Below are 19,547 nucleotides of genomic sequence, written 5' to 3'. Positions count from 1 at the left end.
AAAGAAAGCCAAAATAAATATTCATCATCATCATCATGGCTGCATTTTCAGTATTGGCGAGAAGTAGTCGTTTGTCCACTAGATGGCGCATCGTTGCAGTGAGACGTAATTTTGTTGGAAGTTAAAAGGGGTTGGAAAAAAACAATGGACGCTTCATACAAGGACTGTAATTACCGCATTTAACATCTAATAAGGATAGGACGATGTTCACATGAAGTGTAATTCCCATTTCTTCTTGAAGCCGAAATAAATCTGAGGATGTTTATCGGACATGCTTGGTTTTTACTGCAGGTACGTTAATCTTGTAATATCAATAAGGACCTAGGTAATGTTACCGTTAGCGTTGGTTGAGTGATGGAGGCATTTGATTTATTGCATTTGTAGAAAACTATAAATGCGGTTATACCAAGCAAATGTATAGCAGCACTGTTTGTATCTTTCGACTGTCATTTATTGCACGTGCTACAAAATCATTCTGTGCAATGGAAGATTTACCAACGCTTACCGGTCTGATGCAGTTTTGCCTATACATGTGAGACTGAGACGCCTGTTTATTTTGTTTTAAGTGCGTGCAGGGTGTGAGAGGGGAATCGATGTGCTTTGATTACAGCTTGGTAGTTGTAGTCTGTGAAATTAAAAAGCACGGTGTGTGAAGTATCCAAACAATGACACCTTCATTTCATTATGGCTGTTTTAGCAAAACACCTTAAGCTACTGTGTAGTAGGTCCCATTTAGAAGTGGCTACTTCATTTTTGCTTTCCTTGACTCATGGAGCTGCGTGAATGTTATTACAACTTTTCGCCCGCGATATGACAGTTTAAGTCCGCTTGATACTGTAAGGCGTGAAGCCATTGGTTTCCAAAGGAGATTTTATTTGTGTAAGCCAGCATAGCCTATTGACAATTTATGTTGTCAATAGGCCTACCTTATAATCCTACCTGTAGCTTAGGAAGCTAACAACTTTCTATTAGGATCTAGTTTGTTAGTTACCGTTTTGTCATAACTCCCTGATGCATTTTTGCATTTAGAATAGCCAGAGCGTGTATATCTCAATCGAAAATTAAACAATATCGGTGCCTATGGACTAGGCTGGGTGAACCCAGCCTGATCTGCCCGCTATTTATTTTTGATTTCTTAAAAGATTGAGCTTGGTCTGATGAAAGCCAGACTAGCCATGGACCTCAGTTAAACAATGCAAGGGAACATGAATCAGCCTATATTTGCACTAACAATAACGGACAAAGCTCTTCAACTTTGGCCCGTTAAAATGTGTATGAACAGTCTAGCGGCGCATTTCATCAAGGCCCATTTGGACATGTCAGTTATTTGCACCACTGGTTAGATGTAAAACAGCACTTCGTTTCAGACTAGGCTACTGTTACTTAATTTGTGCATTAACAATAACGTTTCAGACTACTGTTACTTAATTTGTGCATTGACAATAAAGTATTACATGAACTAAAGATGACTAAAATCTTATGTAGAAGAAGAAACATTCACAAAAATCCATCCATCCAAAAATGACCTTTGTTTTTGATAGCTGTTGAAAACAGCATGGAACTGACAGAGATGTTTTTGTTTATAAATACATAAAAAATAAATAAATAAATAACATTATGCTGATACCTTTTGCTTTTCCCAAATACAATGTAGCCTACAGGTGTAAGTGACCTTTCATCAATCCAGTTGCAATGGATGAACTGTGATGAACTGCCCTACTTGTGATTGTTTAGAGATTTTAAAGGTTTTATAACAATTCTACATCTTCTTTGGCTATTCTACAATCTATTCACCTTTTCAGCACCAGTAGGGTACTTTCTGTGCAGCCGCACACACACACTCAGGCATGCCAAACAAGCATACACAAAAGTTTCAAGAGTGGGGGATGGAGTAAAATATGGAGACAAATTGAAGTGTGATTTATTTTCGCGGAACGGATGTACAGGACTGAGCGGCGGTCATATTTTGTACCGCTATGCGGTACATCTAGTATTTAACTTTTCTTCTCAGTGTGGAAAATCTAAATATGGCTTCAGCTCACTATATTCTGCTGTCCTGCTGTTTGCGATTTCTGTCTTCTTCTCTAAGAATCAGTGTTGCAGTTTCCCCTCTATGCAGCGCCACCACTGCCACCTACTGGACAAATACGGTGTGCAGGGAAAACATAACTAAAAGTAATCAAGAAATTAGATATTAAACTAGAATAATGTAATCCTATTAGTAGGCTATTTTCAAGTGGGTTACATCTGCAATGCACCTTCAATATGTTGAGTATATCTAATGTATAATAGTGTCATGACAGCCAATTGTTCAGGCTCATCACTTCATAAACCTAGAAGATAAGTCAGGCCAAACACAGTTATATGTCAAGTTGTCATGACAATATCATGCCAAGGAAAGTATTCATGACACAATAATAATGGTGTCATGTCAATCAATTATTCCGGCCCACCACTTCACGAACCTAGAAGATGAGTCAGGCCAAACACAGTTATATGTCAATTTTGCATTTCTTTCTTGGCTAATGTCAAGTTGTCATGACAACGGTTTACATTTTCTTGGCTAATGTCAAGTTATCATGACAGAGACACCCTCAAATAATGTCATCTTCCCTAATGTCAAGTTGTTATAATGATGGCACCCAAACAATGTCAACTTGACATTCCAAAAACCGAATGACACTTAATGACAACATTCATAAACATCAATATGTCAGTAATGTGCATGACATGTGTCATGACATTCTTATGATGGTTACATGTCACCCTTGTGTAGACCCCTTCAAATAAAGTGTTACCGAAGAGATAACTCCATGTTTAGGGGGTTAGACCAAATAGTTGATTTACACTTTCTTTGGATGAATGCAAAGTATTTGCAAAGTGTTCAAATAATGAACATTTCTGTTATGATGTGCCTAGTGTCAAGAAGATGTGTAGGTTGTAGTTTTGAGACATGTACAGTATTTCTGATTTGAGAAATATACCAGAACGACTGTTGGGGGCAAATCTGTAATCAGCTTGACTCTAATAAGCAACACAAAGCTGGGCTTTGAAAAGGGAATGAAGCCTACAGCCACGCCACTAACTAGCCATGAATATGCTTACGCAGGCAAAAACGTCTGTGTGCGCTCGCTCGCTCGCTCGCTCTGTTCATTCCAGTCGCGGATATGGGCTCCTCGCTTCCTCCTATCCTCTCCTGACAATACCCATCCCCAACTTCCTGCACATAAAAGGCAGTGCGGCTATTTAATAATTCACAGACACTTATCCGCCAAAACAGAAGACCTCATCAACCCTCCCTCCCCAACAATGCACAAACAAAGTGATGTATGTGTGTGTGTGTGTGTGGGAGGGCCCTGAAGGTTAATTTTGGGATGTAGGCTGTAGTTTTACTGATGGGGGCTTAATTAGTCCTTTAAAACAATATTGTTGAGATGACTCTGCTACAAGGCTTTGAGTTGACACTGTGCCACTGAGATTCAGAAGAAGGGAGAAATTCAAAATGCACCGAGGCATTGTCTTGAAAAAATGATTCATGAGTTGGGCTTCCTTTAGTTTCGCTGTGATTTATGGCCTGCTTTTAAAGCCTCCATATCTTGTGATGTCACGTTGAAAATACAACCATGTCTTTTTGTGTTGACTGATTATGCCGGTGACAGAGCTGGTTTTTAACATGTGTGAAGATGCTTTATCCCCTCCTCCTTGCCCACTCCTACGCACACACACACACACACACCACACACACACATGTACACACACACACACACATGTACACACACACACACACACACACACACACACACACACACACACACACCCTCACACACACACACACACACACACACACACACACACACACACACACACCCTCACACACACACACACACACACACACACACACACACACACACACACACACATACACCAGCCGCTTATTTCCACAATATAAATTATGTGATTTTCCCTGCATTTTCCTTGTTTCTATATCAGTCTGGGAACATTACTTTTCCCATCATTTCCTATTTTTGCTTCTTGCCTACAGTACAAGAATCGGAAAGAGATCCAATGTTGTATACAACGTTTTGTGAAAAAAACTCCTAAGAGCTTTTGACATCCCATCTCAATCTTTCGTTCTCTCTCTCTATCTCTCTCTCTCTCTCTTTCTCCACACACACACACACACACACACACACACACACACACACACACACACACACCTGTCATACAATTTCATCTTCTATGGATCTCTTGTCTGCCATCCTGCTGGCGTTGTGTGTGCTTTGCGGAGAAGCACTTCTTCTCTGTGTGTTGCCTTGCCACATGCCTCCACATCCCTCTGTTCCCCCTGCACACAGTCAGGAGCCATTATGCTAATAGCATGTGATTCAGTGCTTCAATGAGGCCTACTGTTGTGTTCTGGGGCCGAGCGTCCCCTGAGCTTGTCATTGTTCCGTGTTGTTCCGCGTTCATCAGTGTTCGTGTGGCACATACGGCTCTTCCGTCTTCCACAGAGAACAAAAGAATGGAGTGATGCAAGCTACACAGGAAGCAGATAGGAACCGTCCAATCATGTGCACTCGTCCGCTAATCCCTTGAGGCCTCTTGCGAGAGACATGTAGCCTGACGAGCCAGACCCACATTAAAATGTAGGGTCTGGGCACTCACCGTTCGCAGTGCTCAGTCCGAGGGGCGGGATAATCAGTTGTCTTTCAAATTCCCTCTGCACGCAATAGGACAGCGGCAGCTATATGAGTCCCATGCGTTTCCCACCAGTGGAGCTAGTTGGCTAGTTCAAACGTTTGGCAACTTAATAAAAGCTTAACTTCGTGTCACACTGTTAAGCCAACAGCAACATCCATCTTATTTGTTTTCAAGTAGCAGGGAATTCAAGCCAAACCGTTGCAACTCTGCCATCAATCATTATGTTAAGCCCACCTAACGACTCTATACACGATTTCATTGGCCTGATTGAGTTTCGATTTCTGGAGCTCACAAGCCAACTGAGAGTTGCTAGACTAGCCCTGGCAGCAAATGTAATTTCCCATGTAATTTGCTGCCGCTAGGGGCGTGTCTAGATTTCTAGGCTAAGAGACACGTTCATTAGCAGTTAACGCTATGTCACCGTGGTACTTACAGTATTATGACGGCCGCTAGCGAAGCGGTCATATAGGGATTGTCAAAGAACCCCGAACCCCAACAAATTTTTTTCCTAAATAACTACCTGAACCGTGGCACAGAGGATGAAGAATTGTTTATGGTATGTTGGTCTCAAGGGACCACATCAACCTAGCCCATAATCACTCATTTGTGATTTGCATGTGTATGATTAACCTCACATTCTCTGGGGGTATGCCAAGTTTCGTAGAATTTCATCCATGGGGGTCTAAAAACTGTGACTGTACACTCATTGGCCTGTAGATGATGGTGCACACATATACACACGCACACACACACAGGCACACACATACTATCGGTATCGGCAATTAGAATGGCCGATACATAATTACAAATTCAGTAGGATTAAAGGAAAACCAAATATTCATCATTATTTGGCTGCATTTCCAGTAGTACGTAGTCGTTTGTCCACCAGATGGCGCATCTGTAACGTCTAATAAGGGTAGGATGATTTTCACATGAAATGTAATTCCCATTTATTTTTTGAAGCCGAAATAAATCTGAGAATGTTTATCAGACATGCTTGGTTTTTACTGCAGGTACGTTAATCTTACACAAGTTACGTATATCAATAGCCTACGTCCTAGGTAAAATAATGTTAGGCCTACTGTTAGCATTGGTTGAGTGATAGAGGCCAATTTATGGTAACCTGACCATAGCCAGATGAATTTCGTTCCGCTTAGCTCCGCCTAGCTTCACTCACATCCATCTGGGACCTCTTCCATTGAGAGTGATTTCTGCAACCGATTTTATGGTACAGCCAATCAGGACGCAGGGCGGGAGTTGGCTTCGATGTGAGTGGTTGAAGTAGCACGTCAATAGATGACGGACAAGTGGCTTATTCAATCATATGCAAGCATTTTTTGATTAGGCCCAGCCTTCTGAAGCTACACTTCAATGGATCGGTTCCAGATGGATGAGTGGAGCTAGGCAGAGCGAAATTCATCTGGCTAGGGTCAGGTTAAATTTATGGTGTCTTTGTAGAAAACCATAAATGTGGTTACCAAGCAAATTGATATCAGTGCTGTAATTGTATCTTTCGACTGTCATCTCATTCTTTTCTGACACTAGCCTACAGGAGCTAAGGGAGTTAGCCACTGGTTAGATGTAAAACTGCATTTCGTTTAGACTTTTGGTATTTAATTTGTGCATTGACAATAAAGTTGAATATCATATGAACTAAAGATGACTAAAATCTTGCAAATGTAGAAGAAGAAACATTCACAAAAATCCATGGCATGACCTCTCTTCTTGATAGCTGTTGAAAACTGCATGGGAATGACAGGGATTGTTTTGTTTGTAAATAAATAAATAAATGTAAAACTGATAAAATAAGATAAGATCAGATAAGATAATCCTTTAATTGTCTCCCAAGGGAGAAATTTGCATTGTTACAGCGTCCAAGACAATGAAGGAAAAGAGACTTACAGACAACCCCCCATACATCTTCAGTAGGACATGCAGCAAATACACATACACACACAGGCATACCAAACAAGCATACACAAAAGTTTCAAGAGTGGGGGATGGAGTAAAATATGGAGACAAATTGAAGTGTGATTTATGTTTGCGGAACGGATGTACAGGACTGAGCGGCGGTCCTATTTTGTACCGCTATACGGTACATTTAGTTCTGTTTACCATAGTTATATAAATCACTTGCGTTGATAAGACGAGCTGATTTGAAATGTGTCTTAAAAGTGTATACAATACAAATCGATATTTGGACCTGATCCACATTTGAAAGGAAAAGCTCTCTATCAGGAATATGACACAGCAATAGTAACAATACTAATTAAACCATTGACTTCCCACCTGAACCATAGAGAGATATACAGTACTCATCCACAGCTTCAGCATTGTGTTGCCCCAATTGGACCCACAAGATGAATGAATTACCTCGATTTAGGCTACTTGGGTATGCCTTGACTACACGGTGGTAATGAAAATCGAAATCGAAATTTGCTGTCTACATTATTGTCAGTGTTGGGGGTAACGCAGCTACGCAAATCAAAACAGTGGTGTGATAATTGAGCCAGTAGAGCAGTGCTACTCATTGCGCGGCTCGCGAGCCACATGCGACTCGTCAAGCTATTACGGCTCCCACACACAGCTGCGTTCCGTCAACACATTCCAGTGGGTGTTCCCGACGGTAGCTATGCAAATGACTTGAAGTAAAACCGTAATGTGATTGGTTGGTGCCGTCCGTAGATTGGCTTGATTGGCCGGTGCCGTCTGTCGGTGCAGCAACAGCTGAACTCCTCAACGCGAGCAGCGGGAGAAACGCGACGCGACGGACCCACAATTCAGTTCGGCAACGGATCACGTGAGCCCATTTAAAGTGAATGGGATGCGTCTCCAGCAACGCGATGCACACAGCTTTGTGTGGGAGCCATTATTGGTGGCTCGCATGCAGCTTTGGCGAGATTTCGCCAAATTAGTTTTTTCTCATTTTGAGTAGGCCTAAACTGTTCGCCAAAGGCCATCATCTCTGGCCCCAGCTTGATAAAAACAAAAGTAGGCTCTGATTTAGCCTAGTCTACTACTGTATGACTTCAACGAGGTGATCTTTAGTTTCGTTCTGCTTACAGTATCTTACTGCCACTTGCAACGCCTTTGAATGCAATCTGCTGCCCTGTTTACCGGCAATGCTACAGCGGACTTAAACTGCCACTTTGTGGCGATAACTTGTAATACATTTCATGCAGCTGCGTGTATCTTTCACTGTCTATGCGTGTATCACGGAAAGCGCGAATGTGGCCATTTCTAAATGGGACCCACTGTAGGCAACAGGTAACACAGCCAATATATTTTTTCAAATGTGCTTCATAAACATACAATACTGCACTACAAAAACGCAAACATCTGAATTATACTTCTTCCTTCACCCAAATAATGAAGGTGAAAGGAAGTTATTAAGCATTGGCTGTATATATTTAGCTGTTTTGGATGTGTTATTTTTTTGTGGGATATTTATATGTATAAATGCACATTTGCAAAGGTGAGTTAGTATGTTGTCTTAAAAGTGGCTCTCTTTTTGATTTTGCACTGCCAATGTGGCTCTTGTGAAAAAAAATAGTGAGGATCACTGGCCTAGAATAAATGCATGGGGAAAAAAACTTCCCCATGACAAAGACATCGTAAAACACTGAAAGTTAATATTTTGTCACTATAACATACATCTGTCCTTTGTCAAATGTGTTATGTTCCAAGTAGCCTAGTGCGTAATTCTGCTTCATAAAGTTGAACAAATACATTTGCTTATTTCACAGAAAAATATAAATAGCCAGTTAGGGTCTACAGTGCAGAGTTGGTAAGTTATGGTAGGCCAACTTGGAGTGAACATACAAACAGGGGAAATTCTTTCTCTAGTAGCTGAGTAGCCTCAGGTGCGCACGTAGACATAAGGCCGAACATGCAAGCGCCAATGAATCGTGCTCTCACGACAATCACGCCGTTAAACTTAAATAGGTTAACATCCCTCTAAGTTCGCCTTCAAGCAAGGAAAACGATGATTTGAAGACATCTGTTTCGTTGGAAGAGCAAGGGGTAGCAACAGGGCAACACAGAGACAGGCCCGATGGCAGGGCTGTTATGAGAGTATTAAAATATGGGATATTCTACGGGAAAACATTAAAACGGCAAGACAGCGAGGGGAAGTTAAAATAGGCCTACGTGAGAAACACAGAAAAAGTTGGCATGCATTGTTTTGGTCCCCGTGCACAGGGATTATTTGTCATATTATTAATCACATATGATTATTTGTGAAATTGTGCAAACAGGCGCAACACATTTGAAAAGGAAGGACTGGTAGCATGCAAGCTCACGGGAAAGATTGATTTAAGAACGTTATTACAGTGTGTGGCTGTGGCGCAAAGCAGCGCGGGCGGAAGACAGCGACAATTGGCAGGGGAGGGTCATGTCTTTTTTAACAATTCTAGCCTATCTCGCGGTTGCATCCATTACAAACAAACATGCAATGTGAAAGTCTGGGATTGGGAAGAGCACTAAATGCTCTACTGAATAAGCACAAAGTCAAACCTTTAAATGAAAAACACTCTTTAATAATCAAAAAAATAAACCGCTAAAGAAGTAAACTTGTGACCATCAAAAATTGTTTATCGCCTGTAACTCCGTGATAACAGGACGTAACAGGAAGGCATTTGGCTGAGCAACGGAGGTTAATATGCTCTATATTTTGTCTAAATGATGTCTGTCTATCATCGTTGCACTCGGAGAAAACCAGAATGTTTCATTTGTCCAGCGTTTCTTCTACGGCTGCAAGCGGGATTCACTCGCAGTTAACCAAATATTTCTTTATTAGGGCAGGGCAGGCATATTTCTGGCTATTAAATTATTTCTAAACCAGTCTGCTAAAGTCTGTAGTGAAGTCTGTGTAGGGTTTTCCAGGCTCACTTGAGCCATCTACCAGTTGTTTGGGTTGTTGCAGCGTCTCACTGGGAAAATACAAATTAAAGTCGCGTGATACCGCGTGATCCCACGCGCGGACCACGAGTGAAGCTGGCCAAGTCGAAGCACTGCCCACTGTAGATCCCTTTTCGAATCTAATGTACTGTAATATCTTGAGCCCTAACTCTCTCTCTCTCTCTCTCTCTCTCTCTCTCTTCTTCACACACACACAGACACACTAGTTTTTGAAGAGAGGATGATGAGATGCAGGGTGGAAGAGAACACATTTTAACGGTGTTAAAGGTGTGGGTTTTTGAACATTCTACCATAAGATTCCGTTCCACAACAATTCAAGGCTCTAAAGTTCTATGTCTAATTCAATGAACCCAGATATTCTTTAGAGCGTTCACTTTTTCAACATTCCCGTCACACCGGTGTGACGGTACACCTTTAAGGCTTAATGGCAAACACTGAAAATGCTTTCCCTTCCCAGCCCCATGCATATTAGCATGTGAACATGTAATGTGAGTAGAAGCAGAAGCACGCCTCCACGTCCTCATTACTTGTTGCCTGACACACACGCACACACCTACAGTGTGGGGGAGAAGGAGAAGCTGTAGCCAGGTTAAGGTGGAGATAAAGGGTAATTTTTGACACTGAAAGCCATCAGTCACTTAATCACAAGGTGTTTGCACTGGGGGCTGTGAAATGACATGTATTACACTTTAGAACTTCAGGCCCTCCTGTTGTACAGTAATAGAGATATAGATATGTAAAGGGTTTTACATATATTAACTATTTATAATGACCTCAAGTCACTAAAAAATAGGGACATGGAAATAGGAACATGAAATTCCTCATATTTGCCATATTGTGTTTTCCAGTCCAGAAAATTTATATTTTGTGTGTGTGTGTGTGTGTTTGTGTGTGTATGTGTGTGTGTGTGTGTGAGTGTGTGAGTGTGTGTGTGTGTGTGTGTGTGTGTGTGTGTGAGTGTGAGTGTGTGTGTGTGTGTGTGTGTGTGTGTGTGTGTGTGTGTGTGTGTGTGTGCATGTGTGTGTTCGTGCCTGTGTGTATTTTTGGGTGTGATTGGGTGTTTGGCTCATGTGGTTGTTTTGTAGCAGACTCAGCTCCTCAAAATCAATCCGGTGGTCTCTGATGAAGTCCCTGTTTGCATGCCAAAGGACTGTAATACCCAATACAATATGGAGCCAGGCGGTATATTACACAGAGGACTTAGTTGCTATGTTAGGGAAGTATTCTGCTAGTGTTGCAAGTCACGGCAGGTGCAATTGTGTAAAGGTAATGCAAATCCTGTCTGCACTGCATACATTTCAGTGCATTGTCATCATTAAGAGCTGTCTGAGCAGAGAACTCCTGCTTGTGTAGGCCTTACGGGGGTGGCTAGGCTTACACTTACAAATGAAGAGATTTGCATGATGTCACAGCATATATGTGATTTCCCTTGTCTCTGTTCCACTCTCCTCACCCTTCTCCAAGTCAAGGACACAGCTTAGCAGAATAGTCAGTACCTAAGGCTTAAAGCAGTAAAGTGCTTGCATAAAATGTTTTTACTTCTCTGAGTTCGATACCTTACATGTCATACGTTCTGTGAACCTTGTCAACCCTCCAAGTTTAAGGAGAATCAACTGGCTGAAGTACCTGAGTGTGTGTGTGTGTGTGAAAGTGTTTTCCTGTGGAGGAGTCATTTGTATTCCATGGCCTACATTCTGTCTCTAAATCTCCAAAGGCAGATAGAGAAGCTGTGAAGTGTGTCAGCGATTCCCCTGTGGAGACTCAGCCTCTGTTTACCACAATGCTCCAGATAATTTATTTTAAAAAAACAGATATTTCTTTTAAGTTCTCATCACTCAAATCGAATTGAGGGCAGTATTTGACTTAATTGTCTTTTTCTCATGGTAAAATATGCAGATTTTCTTCCTTTCCTTTACATCAATATGGGGAAGTGACAGTATTGCTCTAACTTGGCTGTCAGGGGCCGTATTCACAAATAATTTTAAGGATAAAAGTAGCTCATAAGTGGCGAATTTAGGAGCAACTCCTAAAAATAATGGGCGTGTCACTCCTAACTTTAGGACTCCTAATTTTTTTCACTAAAAGTAATTCACAAAGCATTTTAGACCTAAAAGTAGCACCTAAGTCTGGGACAGCTTAAAAGAAGTCGAGAGGACTCCTAACTCACTAAGACCTATTCACAAACCCTTTTTGTGGCATTTCACGTCGTGAATACGTATGTGGCTACAGGAGCTTCCAATCGCGAGGGAACAATTTTGCATTGTAGGCAAAAAAGGGATGCAATAACACCACCAACAACAACCAAAACTACTCATTGTGAACATGTAAATTAAATGTAACGTTTCATTGTGAATCAAATTAAAATGTTCTCCTCTTTGCAAACGTGGGCATTGGCTATGGTGACAGGTTAATTTAATAATGTTGCAAAGATACTGCATCAATCCGCATTATTCATTAGGCTACTAGGCTATTTGTTTTGCCTTACTCTTTATTCATTTAGGCTAGGCCTTTTTATTCAGTTCAGTTTATTCATCATCTTCCGTCCTTCAAGACTACCTGTGTAGCGACGATTCTCAGACCTGTCACCTGTCACTCATCATCGTAAGGGAGGTGTTTGGAATCATGCCCGCGTTACAATCATCAGCCAATCAAGGTGGTCACTTCAGTCAAGCTTGTGCATGAGTAATGACGTCATCCATAGCAACGAAGGCTCACTCTTAATTTAGGAGTTGTCATTTTTCCTTACTAAAAGTAGGTCGGAAAGGCTTTGTGAATAACTTTTAAGAGAAAACTCCTAGCTAAAATCTTTTAGTGCGATTTAGTAGTACTCCTAGTGGTAAGATAAAAGGCTTTGTGAATACGGCCCCAGACCTATAACATACAACATACAAAACACACTGTCTTGTCATTTAACTCATTGAATGCCAAGCTGTTTTCGGGAGCTTTGTCCTAGAGTGCCAGCAATCTAGACCATTGTTGATGATTTTTGTACAGCCACAGCATATTCTGTGTTATAGCTATGAACACATACAATAGCTCGATTAAAAGGTGAGACTTTAAGCTCTCGGTGGGTGCAAACCGTGTATTTCTACACGCCTCTGTTCCTGAGAAATCCCAAGCTAAACAGTGGCTAGTTTTCATCAAAATCGCTGTTTTTTTCTAGAAATGGAGATATAACGTCTTTCATGAAATATGAAGTGTTGCCTGTTACTTACTTGTGTAAACTTTCCGGGAAGTGATCAGCGAGACCTGGTGAGACTGCCACCTAGACCCACGAAAATGGCCTGGTTTTGACCTGACGTGCATGCGTCACTGATTCGACCCAAAGCGGCAACCAAGTTATGATAAAATGTCCAGATAAAATGTCCAGATTGTGCGTTTTCATGAGTTTCACGATCGCCATATATTTCATTTCCATTCATCACAGAGTTCCCAAAATCACATATAAGGTGTGTTAGAGTGTCTAGTTTCGTATTTTTTAATTTTTTTTAAAACTAAAAACGTAATATTACGTTTTTGGCACTCAAAGCATGGGAAGGAAAAACGTAATATTACGTTTTTGGCACTCAATGAGTTAACAGATCACAGATAATAGCATGTAAATGTATGGGTCAATTTATATGGTCAGTCTATACCTTATAGTCTAATAGCCAGTCCATAGAGCCCCAGCATTCTCTAAAATCTATTGTCAATCTGGACGATTCTGCTAATAGTGCTAATTATGTAAAACAAATGAAAATTAGCATCTGGCAGTTTCCATATAGCCTACTGTGGACCCATACTTCACATTTCTGCAATACAACTTTGGTGTACTCAACATTTCCGGGTTCACCTAGTTGGCTACTAGACTAATTATTTAGTGCTCCAATAGTAAAGCCATTTTACTACTTGCTAAAAACCAATTTTACTACTTGCTAACTAAAACTAGCAATTAATAAGTTTTTTGTATCAAATACTGTAGTTAGAGAGACCACCAGTAACAGTTTTGGGGTTTAGATTAGCAGTTGTGTCGGATGTAAAGAAGGCATGTAGTATAGGCTAGAGTTTGATTAGAAGATAGAACTGTGCTGTTGCTCACAGCTGAGAGTTTGTGACTTGCCTGACAAAGTTGGGTACTGTACAAAAATGTGAAAACAAATTTTAGAATTGCTCACAGATATGGAAATATAGCAGTTAAATTAGCATTGTGATGTCAATCATTAAGTACAGGGTAGCTCAGATTAAAGATTTTAATTCAGCTGGTGAACTCGTCACAGTGTGCTGAAAAGTTCATGAACTGACTATAAAGTCTTCCAGCATCAAGCGAAAAGACAATGCCGTTCGACATCAATCGCTCTCCACACCCAGCCGACAGTCTGGCGCACACTTCCGCGCATCTAAACGCAGCTTTGATGTCGGTTGCCTTCCAGGCACATATGGAATCTGCATGGTAATTCCTGTCTGTGCCCCCGCATCAAGGGAGTGTGCCCGGGTAGGGCTGCTGTTGAGAGAGGAAGGGGGTGGACTTTGTTGTTAAAAAACAGTCAAAGTTTGCCGTGTCACTGTTGTTGGTTTTGTATTTTGATACCTTTTGCATGCTTTGCCTGTTGAGTCGTTTTTTTAAAAAAACACTCTAGCCTTCAGATGGGATTTCAATCATCTCCCTTAAAGACCCTGGGGATTCCTAGGGATGCACTAGAGGGAATGAAATCTGGACAAAATAAAAAGTCTCAGATGATACACATAGTGATTGAGTATTGACATGCTGTGATTGGGGCGATGGTAATGCGAGCAACATGACAAAAAAATAATGTCACTGCAACTCTCAGCCCTGCCGGACCTTTTATTCACAACACAGAGAGCCTCATTTAGGATGAAGTATGTGTGGGGACCGGCTGTCCGAGGCCTCTCCACCACAGCCTGGCCTTCCTGCATGATCATGTCCATAAGTAATACTGAGCTGCCATTGGTTCCTCTGGCCATGGGACAGCCTCCATGATGGCTAGCAATTAATAATCAATGAGCCATAACCGCCTTCATACAATGGCAGGTAAATAACAGCAGTGTTCCTTTTTTCTTCCCTCTGTCACTCATGCAAATTTTATTAAGGAGGCAGCGAGCGGGAGGGACACAGAGAGAGAGAGAGAGAGAGAGAGGGAGAGTTACAGAGAGATAGAGAGACAGAGGGAGATAGAAAGAGAGACAGATGAACAAACTGAAGCAGGAGAGTGGGAGTTTAGCAAACACAGGTTAGAAGATGAGAGGAACAAAACAGAATCCTCCCATCCTGTTAGCTTTTAGCGTGATGACACTTCGGGAGTACTGCCCGACCGTGTACTGGCGTGTCCTCTCTGAGAATAGCATGGGTCAGTTTGTAACCGTGACCTGGAAAAGTTATGCAGCAGGGCAAGACGTTTTCGGTTAGATAAATATGCGGCCCAAAACGTTGCACATGCACCACTACGCAGCACATGCATATTACACCCTAACAGATGTAAGTGTGTTTATCCTCAAGGGCATCGTTTTTTTCTGGGGCATGGAAAGAGGGAATGTCAAACGGGAAGAATGCACGAACGAGAGGGGGAGGAGGAAAGCAAGATGAATGAGCCTGAACGGTAAACATGACATGGGCATGGGGGGAGAGACAGAGGAAGATGGCCACCAAGATACAAGCACAGAAGGTGTGAACAGAGGATTAAACACTTGTGCTCGCTGTAGAGAGAGAGAGAGAAAGAGAGAGAGACAAGAGGAGGGATGGAAGACAGAGAGACAAAAGAAGATAGAGAGAGCAGGGCTTGGACAGGGGAGAAAAAGACAGAGAAAGGACTTTTACTCAGAATTTTACCCTTGAGAGCAATGAGCAATGGAAGGATATTATAACAGCTCAGAGCTCCTACAGGAAAATAAAGGAAACACATTGAGAAAGAGAAAAAGAGATAGATAGATAGATAGATAGATAGATAGATAGATAGATAGAGAGAACCATTGAGAGATAGAAAGAAAGAGAGAGTGAGAGAGCAAGTTGAAGACACATCCATAGAGAAAGTGACTGAGAGAGCATGTGTGTATGTGAGAGGGCACAAAAGACAGAGAGTGGAGCCTTTCCTATGTACTGTACCCCTGGGAGCCATGCTAGCGGAAACAGGTTATAACAGCTCAGAGCACCAGCTGCTGAGGAGGAGTGGCAGTCTGGGTGATGCTCCGCTGCTAAACTTGCTTATAGGGACAACCAGAGGCCTGGGAGAACTCTCTGACAGAGCGCATCACCAGCACATCTCTAAAAGAACCACCTCCCAGACGAGCCATTCTCACGGTTCGATGCCACAGTGACCTCAGTTGAATTTCATGTCACCATGAGGGAAATGCACTCGTAGTGTAGAAATATTTAATGTGTCTTTGAGAACAAAGTATATTTTAAATCTTTAGATTCCTGTCACGTCTCAGATAGTAGGCCTATCTCACCTAGCTCCTCTGATCCGCATAACAATGGAAAGCCCAGAAGGTTGGCTTGTCTCAAGTTAAGCTGCGATGAAATGTTGTGGAAGAGCAGCGAGTCCCCTCAGGCACTCGGCATGGCGATGCTTTGTGAAACACGCTGCCGTGTGTGATTCCGTGGCTTTCAGCAGACTTTGACAGGGACCTGGAAGAACCTTCTGCACAGGGTCCCCAGAGGAGGCATGGCAAGCTGGGACACCAGGGGTGGAGGGATGGAGAGGGGAAGGGGGGGTGATTTTGTGATGGTTGCTTTTCTGAGACACCATGTGATCAGGAGGCACCCACGTGCAAATGGGTGCTGTGACTGTGGTAAAATGGGTTTGGCATTTGTGGATGTGGTGGTGCGTGCGTGCGTGCCTCTGTGTGGCTGTGTTGGCATGCAAGTGTGCGTGAGTGTGTGAAAGAGAGCAGTTTTGGTAGAGTTTGACCTTGGTTGCGGTGACACAGAGGCTGGTTCTCAGCTAGCTACCCCTGGCCTGCCCCACCGCCTCCCCCTACCGCCTCTGCCTACCTACCCCCTGCCTCCCAGCACTATTCCCCAAGAGGAAGGAGGGATACACCAGCAGCTGTGGAGCCAAGAACCAAAGCGCTATCCATGCACTCTATCCATCCACCTGCACTGGGCCACAGTAGTCCCTCTGTTTCCTCCTCTAAGATTACCTCCCTCCTCCTACTCCTCCTTCTCCTCCTCCTCCTCCTCCTCTCTCCCTGCACACAGAGCCTGCCCTGTTATTCTGTCATCAGCCACTCTGCAGTCCTTCACTTCCGCCCCCTCACTGAGGCTCTCAACTGTTTCTCATCACCACCATCTTAGCGTTCGGCTAGCTCTGCCATTTCTCCTATTTCCATAGCTCCTGTTTTCTGTCTCTTGTTTCCTGTTTTTCCTCTTTTCTGTCTCTTTTTTTCTCTCCTTTTTCCTCCTTCCTTTCTGCTCTTCCTCTCAGTCTTCCTTGTTTTCTACTCTTTTCTACGTTGCTTTTCTGTCTCTCTTTGTTTCTCACCTGCTCTTGTTTCTCTCTCTATCTCCTCCTCTCTTTCATAAGGCCTCCATTTCCCTCCATCTCTCTCCATCTTTCTCTCCCACCCCATTATGGCAGTGTGTGTGTGAGTGGGTTAGCCACAGCCACTGGCCGTTCAACCTCCACCTCCACCTTCACCCCAGCTTACTCAGGCACGCAGGCCTAGCAGACAGACCGCGGTTAAAGAGGAAGTCAAACTGCTAGCCTGGAACTGGATCCTGCTGTCACTGGGCATCTCTCTGGCATGGGCCCATGCAGCTTGACTTTCACTGTCAGGCACATTTTTGCTGGCTCATGCTTTTCCTTTTTCCCTTTCCTTCCCTTTTTGTTTACCGGCATTGTGGGGGAGTAAAGTAGAGAGAGAGAGAGAGAAATAAAGAGAGAAAGACAGAGAGAGCGAGACAGAGAAAGAGAAAGGTAATTGTATAATGTCCTTAAAGAAAAATAAGATTTAGTAAAATAAAAACATTCATCATATTTTTTTTTGTATGTCTTTTTCCAAATGGACTGGCAGAAACAACGTTACACTGGGGAGGAAGACCTTCAGAGTGCACTGCCTGCCACATATCATATGGGCAAGTGCAGTTCAATAGTTGCATCACTGTCAGAAACAGAAAAAAAAAAAGTTTTTTTCCTTTCAAGCTCGAAGCCCTCCACCATGGTATTGCACACGTAACCATAACAACCAAGGAGACATGACAATGCAGCGCTCCTGCGCCATGCGTCTGTTCGATATGTTGGTGGAGTTAAGGCCTGCAATGTTGGAACAGGACAAACTGCAGGGGTAATGGTTTCGAGGCCAACTCAAACTGAGAGGTCAACAGTTAACACCTTCAAGGAGGATCGCTCCTGCTCCTGTCAGGAATGCCCTTGCCCACACTCAAGTCAAGAGGGGCCTATGTAAACATCAGTTATTTTTATTGCACAAGGGAGGAGGGAAATGACCTGCTGTCATCGGAGAAGACATTCTGTTCTTTTCTTGACCTCTTCCTAGCAGGAAAGGAAAGATACAATATTTCAGAGAGCATAGAAATGTACATTGGTTTTGGCTAAAAAGTATGACATAACCTCTCCCATAATATGAAATTCAAATCAGACAGGAATCATAAACAGTGAGCAGGATAACGTGTGACAGGAAGTAGACATGACTGTGCAAATCTGTAGAAATCTGTGTCTGCCTTGTGAGCATTCTCAAGACAACAGAAATGTGTTGATATACGTAACATAAACAGTTTGTGTGAACATTTCCATGGTGATTTGTTTTCTGCCATATGAATTGGGGGACTTGCAAATAGAACAGCACAAACATTGTCTTTGTCATTGTCAAACACTGATTTATTTTCCTTTAGTGGTTTTGATGTCCATGTCCTATATTCTGAGAATATTTTATAACTCTTACAAACACATACCACTGACACACAGAATACACACACACACACACACACACACACACACACACACACACACACACACACACACACACACCCCACACACACACACTCACACATACACATTATTCACACAGCGACGACAAGCGCAAAATAAAATGAGGAGGAATAAAAGGCCTAATGTTTATTTCCCTAAGCCGGGTTTCTCTGTTCACGTGCGCCTGCCTCTGCCTGACTGCTTCATCTCCGTCTCTACCCACTCCTAATGGCAGACGTCATCACGGGTCGCTGGCCCAGCCCATCTAGACGTGTGATGCTTCTCTCTCTCTCTGAGTTTCCAGCCCACTGATCAGGCTCTGGAATAACATGCTAAATAATGGGGAAATGATGACATGACATGAGATGTCATGAATAAGTCGCCGTCCTTTAAAACATCCTCTCCACTGGTAATGAAGCCAGTGCTAATGTGGGTTGACTCTCAGTCACTTCCTCACTCCCTCTGTATATCTCTCCCTTTGTCTCTCTCTCTCTCTCTCTCTCTCTCTCTCTCTCTCTCTCTCTCTCTCTTTTTCTCTGTCTCTCTCTCCCTCTCTGTCTTTCTCTTCCTCCCACCCTCTCTCTCCTTCTCTCTACTGTACCTCTCTGTGTATCTTTCTTACTATCCATTTGCTGACTCTCTCTCTTTCTCTTTCTCTATCTGCATATTCTTTCCTCTACTGTATATAACATCCCCTCTCTCTCGCTCGCTCTCACTCTCCCCCTTTATGTTTTTCTCTATGTCTAACACTCTCCCTCTTTGCCTCTTTCTTTCTTCTCCCTGTCTCCAGGTATCAGAGTGTGTAAGTAGCAGAGCATCCCCGGTGTGCGACTGAGAGAGACACCATCATGTTCCTCCATGTTTCCATGTGGTAAGTTGCTTTGTTTCTCTCTGTCTCCTCCAGTCAGTCCTGGGGCTGATGACTGCATGTAGATGAGGGTGACTTGGTCCATATTTTGATAGGCACACATTTGCCCCGAAACCCCTTCCTCCGACATGACAAAGGCA

The 19,547-nt window shown here is 42.8% G+C and overlaps 1 protein-coding gene across 2 annotated transcripts in view; it reads left to right on the top strand.

The window, feature by feature from the left end:
- lingo2 (leucine rich repeat and Ig domain containing 2) overlaps positions 1 to 19,547 on the top strand; it is a 261,638-nt gene that overhangs the window by 37,343 nt on the left and 204,748 nt on the right. For both annotated transcript variants that reach the window (XM_048263379.1, XM_048263380.1), the window contains exon 2: positions 19,330 to 19,410. The gene's annotated coding sequence lies outside the window, so the exon portion shown is untranslated. The remainder of the gene's footprint in view (positions 1 to 19,329; positions 19,411 to 19,547) is intronic.

The sequence above is a fragment of the Alosa alosa genome, chromosome 14, assembly GCF_017589495.1.
Source record: "Alosa alosa isolate M-15738 ecotype Scorff River chromosome 14, AALO_Geno_1.1, whole genome shotgun sequence".
NCBI classification, from domain to species: domain Eukaryota; kingdom Metazoa; phylum Chordata; class Actinopteri; order Clupeiformes; family Clupeidae; genus Alosa; species Alosa alosa.
This window is presented reverse-complemented; position numbering and strand designations above follow the sequence as displayed.